This window comes from Stenella coeruleoalba, assembly GCF_951394435.1.
Source record: "Stenella coeruleoalba genome assembly, contig: scaffold_319, whole genome shotgun sequence".
Classification (NCBI taxonomy): Eukaryota; Metazoa; Chordata; class Mammalia; order Artiodactyla; family Delphinidae; genus Stenella; species Stenella coeruleoalba.
In genome coordinates, this window is record NW_027646345.1 from 253,897 (window position 1) to 268,351 (window position 14,455).

General features: G+C 43.9%; 1 long non-coding RNA gene across 2 annotated transcripts in view; it reads right to left on the minus strand.

Moving 5' to 3' along the window:
• LOC307181164 overlaps positions 1–8,554 on the minus strand; it is a 245,610-nt gene extending 237,056 nt beyond the window's left edge. For both annotated transcript variants that reach the window (XR_013826053.1, XR_013826054.1), the window contains exon 1: positions 8,445–8,554. This is a non-coding gene — a long non-coding RNA (uncharacterized lncRNA). The remainder of the gene's footprint in view (positions 1–8,444) is intronic.
• Between the last annotated feature and the right edge of the window lie 5,901 nt (positions 8,555–14,455).

The following is a 14,455-nucleotide window of genomic DNA, read 5'->3' on the forward strand; positions in this document are numbered from 1 at the left end:
TGCAGGAAACCGATTTCAGGAGGTAGACTGGAATTGCATTGAAAGCATAGGAAAAGAGGCAGAACGTCCACAATGATGCACTTGGCCAAAAAGGGCGTATGCGTTTTTTCCTGAATATATTTTTCCTGAATATATTCAGGAAAAAATGCATACGCCCTTTTTGGCCAACCAAACAAGCTTGCAAAGGAAATCTGCACTACAATGAAGTCTCACTTCCCCCCGGTCAAAAGGGCCATCTGAAAAAAGTGTAAAATCCAGAAAGTCAGGACAGGCCATGGAGAACTGGGAGCCTTGTTATGCTGATGGGCGGGATGTAAATTGCCAACAACCACTCGGGAGAAGTGTATGGTGTTTCCTGAAACATCTAAAAAACAAAGCAACAGAGCCTAGGGCACTTCCACTTATGGTCCTATAGCTTAGGGAATTTAAAATGAAAAAGACACAGCCACCCCAAAGTTTGGAACGGCTCTGTTTACAAGAACCTCATTTACAGTACAAGTTCAACATCGCAGAAAGTGAAAAATGGATAAAGAAGTTGTGGTATTTACTTACAAAGCAATATCAGTCAGCAATGAAATCTGTGTCATCAGGCCCTTAGCAGCACAATGAGTGGATTCAGGTATGATGATTCTAACTGAAATAAGTCACACAGAAAAAGAAACATCATAATATATCAGTAATACATGGAATGTAAACTTGGCTACACAGGAAGTGAATTAAAGAACAGAACAGGGTCTCAAATTTAGAAAACCAACTTATGCTTGCTGAAGGGGAAAGGTGAGTTGGGGTGCTGCATAAAACCAGAGATTGAAATGAGCACAGATAAAGTTTCTTAAGCCAAATATGGAATAGACAAGAGCTACTCCTTGCTCAATGAAATGGACTCAACACCGCATATTAAACGCCTAAGAATGTACCTGACTAGTAAGTATCTTAAAACCTATAGATTGCTATGTCTCCGAAAGAGAATCAAGCATGTGTACAGGGGCATAAATGCAGCAGTGATAGGATTGGAGAGGTTCAGTGAGCAAATGAAGACCCTTTGAAGTCATATTGCATGGTACCCATTCCACGGGTTTCAACTACCCAGATTTTAGGTATTCTTCCTTCAGCTAAAACATGCATGTGGAACCCAGAGTATGATCAACCATGTGATCGGGAGACGTGTTCAAATATGTCTCAGTTTTCCTCCCCTGGTACTCGGGTGCAACATTCCAGACGCTTTACTAACACTCTCCCGACTTGGAGAGTCAGCGCCTTTAACCTCCTGTTTGGCCCAGTTTGCAATTTCTGCGGAAGATGAACAGGAATAGCGAGAACCAATGAGAGGCTAGCTGGAGGTGTCTGGACGGGCAAATTTAACTCTCATTTCCCACCAGGAAGAGGAAATAACCAAAGGCTCAGCGTGCCGTAACGGAACCAGATTAGGGCCTGAAGACATCCTGCGGTGTTGCGGCCAGGTCACAAGAAAGCGAGTTGAAGAAAGGAGCTCAGGGGCACTGTAATTCACAAACCTGCAGAGTTATAAATGACAGCTATCGTCCAAAAATAGACTGAAGTAAGGCTGCCAAGAGGACTTGAAAGCGGGGCAGAATTGCAGGAAACCGATTTCAGGAGGTAGACTGGAATTGCATTGAAAGCATAGGAAAAGAGGCAGAACGTCCACAATGATGCACTTGGCCAAAAAGGGCGTATGCGTTTTTTCCTGAATATATTCAGGAAAAAACGCATACGCCCTTTTTGGCCAACCAAGCAAGCTTGCAAAGGAAATCTGCACTACAATGAAGTCTCACTTCCCCCCGGTCAAAAGGGCCATCTGAAAAAAGTGTAAAATCCAGAAAGGCAGGACAGGCCATGGAGAACTGGGAGCCTTGTTATGCTGATGGGCGGGATGTAATTTGCCAACAACCACTCGGGAGAAGTGTATGGTGTTTCCTGAAACATCTAAAAAACAAAGCAACAGAGCCTAGGGCACTTCCACTTATGGTCCTATAGCTTAGGGAATTTAAAATCAAAAAGACACAGCCACCCCAAAGTTTGGAATGGCTCTGTTTACAAGAACCTCGTTTACAGTACAAGTTCAACATCGCAGAAAGTGAAAAATGGATAAAGAAGTTGTGGTATTTACTTACAAAGCAATATCACTCAGCAATGAAATCTATGTCATCAGGCCCGTAGCAGCACAATGAGTGGATTCAGGTATGATGATTCTAACTGAAATAAGTCACACAGAAAAAGAAACATCATAAGATATCACTAATACACGGAATGTAAACTTGGCTACACAGGAACTGAATTACAGAACAGAACAGGGTCTCAAATTTAGAAAACCAACTTATGCTTGCTTAAGGGGAAAGGTGAGTTGGGGTGCTGCATAAAACCAGAGATTGAAATGAGCACAGATAAATTTCCTTAAGCCAAATATGGAATAGACAAGAGCTACTCCTTGCTCAACGAAATGGACTCAACACCGCATATTAAACGCCTAAGAATGTACCTGACTAGTAAGTATCTTAAAACCTATGGATTGCTATGTCTCCGAAAGAGAATCAAGCATGTGTACAGGGGCATAAACGCAGCAGTGATAGGATTGGAGAGGTTCGGTGAGCAAATGAAGACCCTTTGAAGTCATATTGCATGGTACCCATTCCACGGGTTTCAACTACCCAGGTTTTAGGTATTCTTCCTTCAGCTAAAACATGCATGTGGAACCCAAGTATGATCAACCATGTGAACGGGAGACGTGTTCAAATATGTCTCAGTTTTCCTCCCCTGGTACTCGGGTGCAACATTCCAGACGCTTTACTAACACTCTCCCCACTTGGAGAGTCAGCGCCTTTAACCTCCTGTTTGGCCCAGTTTGCAATTTCTGCGGAAGATGAACAGGAATAGCGAGAACCAATGAGACTAGCTGGAGGTGTCCGGACGGGCAAATTTAACTCTCATTTCCCACCAGGAAGAGGAAATAACCAAAGGCTCAGCGTGCCGTGCCGGAACCAGATTAGGGCCTGAAGCCATCCTGCGGTGTTGCGGCCAGGTCACAAGAAAGCGAGTTGAAGAAACGAGCTCAGGGGCACTGTAATTCACAAACCTGCAGAGTTATAAATGACAGCTATCGTCCAAAAATAGACTGAAGTAAGGCTGCCAAGAGGACTTGAAAGTGGGGCAGAATTGCAGGAAACCGATTTCAGGAGGTAGACTGGAATTGCATTGAAAGCATAGGAAAAGAGGCAGAACGTCCACAATGATGCACTTGGCCAAAAAGGCGTATGCGTTTTTTCCTGAATATATTCAGGAAAAAACGCATACGCCCTTTTCGGCCAACCAAGCAAGCTTGAAAAGGAAATCTGCACTACAATGAAGTCTCACTTCCCCCCAGTCAAAAGGGCCATCTGAAAAAAGTGTAAAATCCAGAAAGGCAGGACAGGCCATGGAGAACTGGGAGCCTTGTTATGCTGATGGGCGGGATGTAAATTGCCAACAACCACTCGGGAGAAGTGTATGGTGTTTCCTGAAACATCTAAAAAACAAAGCAACAGAGCCTGGGGCACTTCCACTTATGGTCCTATAGCTTAGGGAAATTAAAATCAAAAAGACACAGCCACCCCAAAGTTTGGAACGGCTCTGTTTACAAGAACCTCGTTTACAGTACAAGTTCAACATCGCAGAAAGTGAAAAATGGATAAAGAACTTGTGGTACTTACGTACAATGCAGTATCACTCAGCAATGAAATCTATGTCATCAGGCCCGTAGCAGCATAATGAGTGGATTAAGGTACGATGATTCTAACTGAAATAAGTCACACAGAAAAAGAAACATCATAAGATATCACTAATACACGGGATGTAAACTTGGCTACACAAGAACTGCATTCCAAAACAGAACAGTGTCTCAAATTTAGAAAACCAACTTATGCTTGCTTAAGGGGAAAGGTGAGTTGGGGTGCTGCATAAAACCAGAGATTGAAATGAGCACAGATAAAGTTCCTTAAGCCAAATATGGAATAGACAAGAGCTACTCCTTGCTCAACGAAATGGACTCAACACCCCATATTAAACGCCTAAGAATGTACCTGACTAGTAAGTATCTTAAAACCTATGGATTGCTATGTCTCCAAAAGAGAATCAAGCGTGTGTACAGGGGCATAAACGCAGCAGTGATAGGATTGGAGAGGTTCGGTGAGCAAATGAAGACCCTTTGAAGTCATATTGCATGGTACCCATTACACGGGTCTCAACTCTCCAGGTTTAAGGTATTCTTCCTTCAGCTAAAACATGCATGTGGAACCCAGAGTATGATCAACCATGTGAACGGGAGACATGTTCAAATATGTCTCAGTTTTCCTCCCCTGGTACTCGGGTGCAACATTCAAGACGCTTTACTAACACTCTCCCCACTTGGAGAGTCAGCGCCTTTAACCTCCTGTTTGGCCCAGTTTGCAATTTCTGCGGAAGATGAACAGGAATAGCGAGAACCAATGAGAGACTAGCTGGAGGTGTCTGGACGGGCAAATTTAACTCTCATTTCCCACCAGGAAGAGGAATTAACCAAAGGCTCAGCGTGCCGTGCCGGAACCAGATTAGGGCCTGAAGCCATCCTGCGGTGTTGCGGCCAGGTCACAAGAAAGCGAGTTGAAGAAAGGAGCTCAGGGGCACTGTAATTCACAAACCTGCAGAGTTATAAATGACAGCTATCGTCCAAAAATAGACTGAAGTAAGGCTGCCAAGAGGACTTGAAAACGGGGCAGAATTGCAGGAAACCGATTTCAGGAGGTAGACTGGAATTGCATTGAAAGCATAGGAAAAGAGGCAGAACGTCCACAATGATGCACTTGGCCAAAAAGGGCGTATGCGTTTTTTCCTGAATATATTCAGGAAAAAACGCATACGCCCTTTTTGGCCAACCAAGCAAGCTTGCAAAGGAAATCTGCACTACAATGAAGTCTCACTTCACCCCGGTCAAAAGGGCCATCTGAAAAAAGTGTAAAATCCAGAAAGCCTGGACAGGCCATGGAGAACTGGGAGCCTTGTTATGCTGATGGGCGGGATGTAAATTGCCAACAACCACTCGGGAGAAGTGTATGGTGTTTCCTGAAACATCTAAAAAACAAAGCAACAGAGCCTAGGGCACTTCCACTTATGGTCCTATAGCTTAGGGAAATTAAAATCAAAAAGACACAGCCACCCCAAAGTTTGGAACGGCTCTGTTTACAAGAACCTCGTTTACAGTACAAGTTCAACATCGCAGAAAGTGAAAAATGGATAAAGAAGTTGTGGTATTTACTTACAAAGCAATATCACTCAGCAATGAAATCTGTGTCATCAGGCCCTTAGCAGCACAATGAGTGGATTCAGGTATGATGATTCTAACTGAAATAAGTCACACAGAAAAAGAAACATCATAAGATATCAGTAATACAAGGAATGTAAACTTGGCTACACAGGAACTGAATTACAGAACAGAACAGGGTCTCAAATTTCAAAAACCAACTTATGCTTGCTTAAGGGGAAAGGTGAGTTGGGGTGCTGCATAAAACCAGAGAATGAAATGAGCACAGATAAAGTTCCTTAAGCCAAATATGGAATAGACAAGAGCTACTCCTTGCTCAACGAAATGGACTCAACACCGCATATTAAACGCCTAAGAATGTACCTGATTAGTAAGTATCTTAAAACCTATGGATTGCTATGTCTCCGAAAGAGAATCAAGCATGTGTACAGGGGCATAAATGCAGCAGTGATAGGATTGGAGAGGTTCGGTGAGCAAATGAAGACCCTTTGAAGTCATATTGCATGGTACCCATTCCACGGGTTTCAACTACCCAGGTTTTAGGTATTCTTCCTTCAGCTAAAACATGCATGTGGAACCCAGAGTATGATCAACCATGTGAACGGGAGACGTGTTCAAATATGTCTCAGTTTTCCTCCCCTGGTACTCGGGTGCAACATTCCAGACGCTTTACTAACACTCTCCCGACTTGGAGAGTCAGTCCCTTTAACCTCCTGTTTGGCCCAGTTTGCAATTTCTGCGGAAGATGAACAGGAATAGCGAGAACCAATGAGAGGCTAGCTGGAGGTGTCTGGACGGGCAAATTTAACTCTCATTTCCCACCAGGAAGAGGAATTAACCAAAGGCTCAGCATGCCGGGCCGGAACCAGATTAGGGCCTGAAGCCATCCTGCGGTGTTGCGGCCAGGTCACAAGAAAGCGAGTTGAAGAAACGAGCTCAGGGGCACTGTAATTCACAAACCTGCAGAGTTATAAATGACAGCTATCGTCCAAAAATAGACTGAAGTAAGGCTGCCAAGAGGACTTGAAAGCGGGGCAGAATTGCAGGAAACCGATTTCAGGAGGTAGACTGGAATTGCATTGAAAGCATAGGAAAAGAGGCAGAACGTCCACAATGATGCACTTGGCCAAAAAGGGCGTATGCGTTTTTTCCTGAATATATTCAGGAAAAAACGCATACACCCTTTTTGGCCAACCAAGCAAGCTTGCAAAGGAAATCTGCACTACAATGAAGTCTCACTTCCCCCCGGTCAAAAGGGCCATCTGAAAAAAGTGTAAAATCCAGAAAGGCAGGACAGGCCATGGAGAACTGGGAGCCTTGTTATGCTGATGGGCGGGATGAAAATTGCCAAGAACCACTTGGGAGAAGTGTATGGTGTTTCCTGAAACAACTAAAAAACAAAGCAACAGAACCTAGGGCACTTCCAGTTATGGTCCTATAGCTTAGGGAAATTAAAATGAAAAAGACACAGCCACCCCAAAGTTTCGAACGGCTCTGTTTACAAGAAGCTCGTTTACAGTACAAGTTCAACATCGCAGAAAGTGAAAAATGGATAAAGAAGTTGTGGTATTTACTTACAAAGCAATATCACTCAGCAATGAAATCTGTGTCATCAGGCCCTTAGCAGCACAATGAGTGGATTCAGGTATGATGATTCTAACTGAAATAAGTCACACAGAAAAAGAAACATCATAAGATATCACTAATACACGGAATGTAAACTTGGCTACACAGGAACTGCATTCCAAAACAGAACAGGGTCTCAAATTTAGAAAACCAACTTATGCTTGCTAAAGGGGAAAGGTGAGTTGGGGTGCTGCATAAAACCAGAGATTGAAATGAGCACAGATAAAGTTCCTTAAGCCAAATATGGAATAGACAAGAGCTACTCCTTGCTCAACGAAATGGACTCAAAACCCCATATTAAACGCCTAAGAATGTACCTGACTAGTAAGTATCTTAAAACCTATGGATTGCTATGTCTCCAAAAGAGAATCAAGCGTGTGTACAGGGGCATAAACGCAGCAGTGATAGGATTGGAGAGGTTCGGTGAGCAAATGAAGACCCTTTGAAGTCATATTGCATGGTACCCATTCCACGGGTCTCAACTCTCCAGGTTTAAGGTATTCTTCCTTCAGCTAAAACATGCATGTGGAACCTAGAGTATGATCAACCAAGTGATCGGGAGACGTGTTCAAATATGTCTCAGTTTTCCTCCCCTGGTACTCGGGTGCAACATTCCAGAGGCTTTACTAACACTCTCCCCACTTGGAGAGTCAGTCCCTTTAACCTCCTGTTTGGCCCAGTTTGCAATTTCTGCGGAAGATGAACAGGAATAGCGACAACCAATGAGAGGCTAGCTGCCGGTGTCTGGACGGGCAAATTTAACTCTCATTTCCCACCAGGAAGAGGAATTAACCAAATGCTCAGCATTTCGTGCCGGAACCAGATTAGGGCCTGAAGCCATCCTGCGGTGTTGCGGCCAGGTCACAAGAAAGCGAGTTGAAGAAAGGAGCTCAGGGGCACTGTAATTCACAAACCTGCAGAGTTATAAATGACAGCTATCGTCCAAAAATAGACTGAAGTAAGGCTGCCAAGAGGACTTGAAAACGGGGCAGAATTGCAGGAAACCGATTTCAGGAGGTAGACTGGAATTGCATTGAAAGCATAGGAAAAGAGGCAGAACGTCCACAATGATGCACTTGGCCAAAAAGGGCGTATGCGTTTTTTCCTGAATATATTCAGGAAAAAACGCATACGCCCTTTTTGGCCAACCAAGCAAGCTTGCAAAGGAAATCTGCACTACAATGAAGTCTCACTTCACCCCGGTCAAAAGGGCCATCTGAAAAAAGTGTAAAATCCAGAAAGCCTGGACAGGCCATGGAGAACTGGGAGCCTTGTTATGCTGATGGGCGGGATGTAAATTGCCAACAACCACTCGGGAGAAGTGTATGGTGTTTCCTGAAACATCTAAAAAACAAAGCAACAGAGCCTAGGGCACTTCCACTTATGGTCCTATAGCTTAGGGAAATTAAAATCAAAAAGACACAGCCACCCCAAAGTTTGGAACGGCTCTGTTTACAAGAACCTCGTTTACAGTACAAGTTCAACATCGCAGAAAGTGACAAATGGATAAAGAAGTTGTGGTATTTACTTAAAAAGCAATATCACTCAGCAATGAAATCTGTGTCATCAGGCCCTTAGCAGCACAATGAGTGGATTCAGGTATGATGATTCTAACTGAAATAAGTCACACAGAAAAAGAAACATCATAAGATATCAGTAATACAAGGAATGTAAACTTGGCTACACAGGAACTGAATTACAGAACAGAACAGGGTCTCAAATTTCAAAAACCAACTTATGCTTGCTTAAGGGGAAAGGTGAGTTGGGGTGCTGCATAAAACCAGAGAATGAAATGAGCACAGATAAAGTTCCTTAAGCCAAATATGGAATAGACAAGAGCTACTCCTTGCTCAACGAAATGGACTCAACACCGCATATTAAACGCCTAAGAATGTACCTGATTAGTAAGTATCTTAAAACCTATGGATTGCTATGTCTCCGAAAGAGAATCAAGCATGTGTACAGGGGCATAAATGCAGCAGTGATAGGATTGGAGAGGTTCGGTGAGCAAATGAAGACCCTTTGAAGTCATATTGCATGGTACCCATTCCACGGGTTTCAACTACCCAGGTTTTAGGTATTCTTCCTTCAGCTAAAACATGCATGTGGAACCCAGAGTATGATCAACCATGTGAACGGGAGACGTGTTCAAATATGTCTCAGTTTTCCTCCCCTGGTACTCGGGTGCAACATTCCAGACGCTTTACTAACACTCTCCCGACTTGGAGAGTCAGTCCCTTTAACCTCCTGTTTGGCCCAGTTTGCAATTTCTGCGGAAGATGAACAGGAATAGCGAGAACCAATGAGAGGCTAGCTGGAGGTGTCTGGACGGGCAAATTTAACTCTCATTTCCCACCAGGAAGAGGAATTAACCAAAGGCTCAGCATGCCGGGCCGGAACCAGATTAGGGCCTGAAGCCATCCTGCGGTGTTGCGGCCAGGTCACAAGAAAGCGAGTTGAAGAAACGAGCTCAGGGGCACTGTAATTCACAAACCTGCAGAGTTATAAATGACAGCTATCGTCCAAAAATAGACTGAAGTAAGGCTGCCAAGAGGACTTGAAAGCGGGGCAGAATTGCAGGAAACCGATTTCAGGAGGTAGACTGGAATTGCATTGAAAGCATAGGAAAAGAGGCAGAACGTCCACAATGATGCACTTGGCCAAAAAGGGCGTATGCGTTTTTTCCTGAATATATTCAGGAAAAAACGCATACGCCCTTTTTGGCCAACCAAGCAAGCTTGCAAAGGAAATCTGCACTACAATGAAGTCTCACTTCCCCCCGGTCAAAAGGGCCATCTGAAAAAAGTGTAAAATCCAGAAAGGCAGGACAGGCCATGGAGAACTGGGAGCCTTGTTATGCTGATGGGCGGGATGAAAATTGCCAAGAACCACTTGGGAGAAGTGTATGGTGTTTCCTGAAACAACTAAAAAACAAAGCAACAGAACCTAGGGCACTTCCAGTTATGGTCCTATAGCTTAGGGAAATTAAAATGAAAAAGACACAGCCACCCCAAAGTTTCGAACGGCTCTGTTTACAAGAAGCTCGTTTACAGTACAAGTTCAACATCGCAGAAAGTGAAAAATGGATAAAGAAGTTGTGGTATTTACTTACAAAGCAATATCACTCAGCAATGAAATCTGTGTCATCAGGCCCTTAGCAGCACAATGAGTGGATTCAGGTATGATGATTCTAACTGAAATAAGTCACACAGAAAAAGAAACATCATAAGATATCACTAATACACGGAATGTAAACTTGGCTACACAGGAACTGCATTCCAAAACAGAACAGGGTCTCAAATTTAGAAAACCAACTTATGCTTGCTAAAGGGGAAAGGTGAGTTGGGGTGCTGCATAAAACCAGAGATTGAAATGAGCACAGATAAAGTTCCTTAAGCCAAATATGGAATAGACAAGAGCTACTCCTTGCTCAACGAAATGGACTCAAAACCCCATATTAAACGCCTAAGAATGTACCTGACTAGTAAGTATCTTAAAACCTATGGATTGCTATGTCTCCAAAAGAGAATCAAGCGTGTGTACAGGGGCATAAACGCAGCAGTGATAGGATTGGAGAGGTTCGGTGAGCAAATGAAGACCCTTTGAAGTCATATTGCATGGTACCCATTCCACGGGTCTCAACTCTCCAGGTTTAAGGTATTCTTCCTTCAGCTAAAACATGCATGTGGAACCTAGAGTATGATCAACCAAGTGATCGGGAGACGTGTTCAAATATGTCTCAGTTTTCCTCCCCTGGTACTCGGGTGCAACATTCCAGACGCTTTACTAACACTCTCCCCACTTGGAGAGTCAGTCCCTTTAACCTCCTGTTTGGCCCAGTTTGCAATTTCTGCGGAAGATGAACAGGAATAGCGACAACCAATGAGAGGCTAGCTGCCGGTGTCTGGACGGGCAAATTTAACTCTCATTTCCCACCAGGAAGAGGAATTAACCAAATGCTCAGCATTTCGTGCCGGAACCAGATTAGGGCCTGAAGCCATCCTGCGGTGTTGCGGCCAGGTCACAAGAAAGCGAGTTGAAGAAAGGAGCTCAGGGGCACTGTAATTCACAAACCTGCAGAGTTATAAATGACAGCTATCGTCCAAAAATAGACTGAAGTAAGGCTGCCAAGAGGACTTGAAAGCGGGGCAGAATTGCAGGAAACCGATTTCAGGAGGTAGACTGGAATTGCATTGAAAGCATAGGAAAAGAGGCAGAACGTCCACAATGATGCACTTGGCCAAAAAGGGCGTATGCGTTTTTTCCTGAATATATTCAGGAAAAAACGCATACGCACTTTTTGGCCAACCAAGCAAGCTTGCAAAGGAAATGTGCACTACAATGAAGTCTCACTTCCCCCTGGTCAAAAGGGCCATCTGAAAAAAGTGTAAAATCCAGAAAGGCAGGACAGGCTATGGAGAACTGGGAGCCTTGTTATGCTGATGGGCGGGATGTAAATTGCCAACAGACACTCAGGAGAAGTGCATGGTGTTTCCTGAAACATCTAAAAAACAAAGCAACAGAGCCTAGGGCACTTCCACTTATGGTCCTATAGCTTAGGGAAATTAAAATCAAAAAGACACAGCCACCCCAAAGTTTGGGACGCCTCTGTTTACAAGAACCTCGTTTACCGTACAAGTTCAATATCACAGAAAGTGAAAAATGGATAAAGAACTTGTGGTACTTACGTACAATGCAGTATCACTCAGCAATGAAATCTATGTCATCAGGCCCGTAGCAGCATAATGAGTGGATTCAGGTACGATGATTCTAACTGAAATAAGTCACACAGAAAAAGAAACATCATAAGATATCAGTAATACACGGAATGTAAACTTGGCTACACAGGAACTGCATTCCAAAACAGAACAGGGTCTCAAATTTAGAAAACCAACTTATGCTTGCTTAAGGGGAAAGGTGAGTTGGGGTGCTGCATAAAACCAGAGATTGAAATGAGCACAGATAAAGTTCCTTAAGCCAAATATGGAATAGACAAGAGCTACTCCTTGCTCAACGAAATGGACTCAACACCGCATATTAAACGCCTAAGAATGTACCTGACTAGTAAGTATCTTAAAACCTATGGATTGCTATGTCTCCGAAAGAGAATCAAGCATGTGTACAGGGGCATAAATGCAGCAGTGATAGGATTGGAGAGGTTCGGTGAGCAAATGAAGACCCTTTGAAGTCATATTGCATGGTACCCATTCCACGGGTTTCAACTACCCAGGTTTAAGGTATTCTTCCTTCAGCTAAAACATGCATGTGGAAACCAGAGTATGATCAACCATGTGAACGGGAGATGTATTCAAATATGTCTGTTTTCCTCCCCTGGTACTCGGGTGCAACATTCCAGACGCTTTACTAACACTCTCCCGACTTGGAGAGTCAGTGCCTTTAACCTCCTGTTTGGCCCAGTTTGCAATTTCTGCGGAAGATGAACAGGAATAGCGAGAACCAATGAGAGGCTAGCTGGAGGTGTCTGGACGGGCAAATTTAACTCTCATTTCCCACCAGGAAGAGGAAATAACCAAAGGCTCAGCGTGCCGTACCGGAACCAGATTAGGGCCTGAAGCCATCTTGCGGTGTTGCGGCCAGCTCAAAAGAAAGCGAGTTGAAGAAAGGAGCTCAGGGGCACTGTAATTCACAAACCTGCAGAGTTATAAATGACAGCTATCGTCCAAAAATAGACTGAAGTAAGGCTGCCAAGAGGACTTGAAAGCGGGACAGAATTGCAGGAAACCGATTTCAGGAGGTAGACTGGAATTGCATTGAAAGCATAGGAAAAGAGGCAGAACGTCCACAATGATGCACTTGGCCAAAAAGGGCGTATGCGTTTTTTCCTGAATATATTCAGGAAAAAACGCATACGCCCTTTTTGGCCAACCGAGCAAGCTTGCAAAGGAAATCTGCACTACAATGAAGTCTCACTTCCCCCCGGTCAAAAGGGCCATCTGAAAAAAGTGTAAAATCCAGAAAGGCAGGACAGGCCATGGAGAACTGGGAGCCTTGTTATGCTGATCGGCGGGATGTAAATTGCCAAGAACCACTTGGGAGAAGTGTATGGTGTTTCCTCAAACAACTAAAAAACAAAGCAACAGAGCCTAGGGCACTTCCACTTATGGTCCTATAGCTTAGGGAAATTAAAATGAAAAAGACACAGCCACCCCAAAGTTTGGATCAGCTCTGTTTACAAGAACCTCGTTTACAGTACAAGTTCAACATCGCAGAAAGTGAAAAATGGATAAAGAAGTTGTGGTATTTACTTACAAAGCAATATCACTCAGCAATGAAATCTGTGTCATCAGGCCCTTAGCAGCACAATGAGTGGATTCAGGTATGATGATTCTAACTGAAATAAGTCACACAGAAATAGAAACATCATAACATATCACTAATACACGGAATGTAAACTTGGCTACACAGGAACTGCATTCCAAAACAGAACAGGGTCTCAAATTTAGAAAACCAACTTATGCTTGCTTAAGGGAAAGGTGAGTTGGGGTGCTGCATAAAAGCAGAGATTGAAAAGAGCACAGATAAAGTTCCTTAAGCCAAATATGGAATAGACAAGAGCTACTCCTTGCTCAACGAAATGGACTCAAAACCCCATATTAAACGCCTAAGAATGTACATGACTAGTAAGTATCTTAAAACCTATGGATTGCTATGACTCCAAAAGAGAATCAAGCGTGTGTACAGGGGCATAAACGCAGCAGTAATAGGATTGGAGAGGTTCGGTGAGCAAATGAAGACCCTTTGAAGTCATATTGCATGGTACCCATTACACGGTTCTCAACTCTCCAGGTTTAAGGTATTCTTCCTTCAGCTAAAACATGCATGTGGAACCCAGAGTATGATCAACCATGTGAACGGGAGACGTGTTCAAATATGTCTCAGTTTTCCTCCCCTGGTACTCGGGTGCAACATTCCAGACGCTTTACTAACACTCTCCTCACTTGGAGAGTCAGTCCCTTTAACCTCATGTTTGGCCCAGTTTGCAATTTCTGCGGAAGATGAACAGGAATAGCGAGAACCAATGAGAGGCTAGCTGGAGGTGTCTGGACGGGCAAATTTAACTCTCATTTCCCACCAGGAAGAGGAATTAACCAAAGGCTCAGCATGCCGGGCCGGAACCAGATTAGGGCCTGAAGCCATCCTGCGGTGTTGCGGCCAGGTCACAAGAAAGCGAGTTGAAGAAAGGAGCTCAGGGGCACTGTAATTCACAAACCTGCAGAGTTATAAATGACAGCTATCGTCCAAAAATAGACTGAAGTAAGGCTGCCAAGAGGACTTGAAAGCGGGGCAGAATTGCAGGAAACCGATTTCAGGAGGTAGACTGGAGTTGCATTGAAAGCATAGGAAAAGAGGCAGAACGTCCACAATGATGCACTTGGCCAAAAAGGGCGTATGCGTTTTTTCCTGAATATATTCAGGAAAAAACGCATACGCCCTTTTTGGCCAACCAAGCAAGCTTGGAAAGGAAATCTGCACTACAATGAAGTCTCTCTTCCACCCGGTCAAAAGGGCCATCTGAAA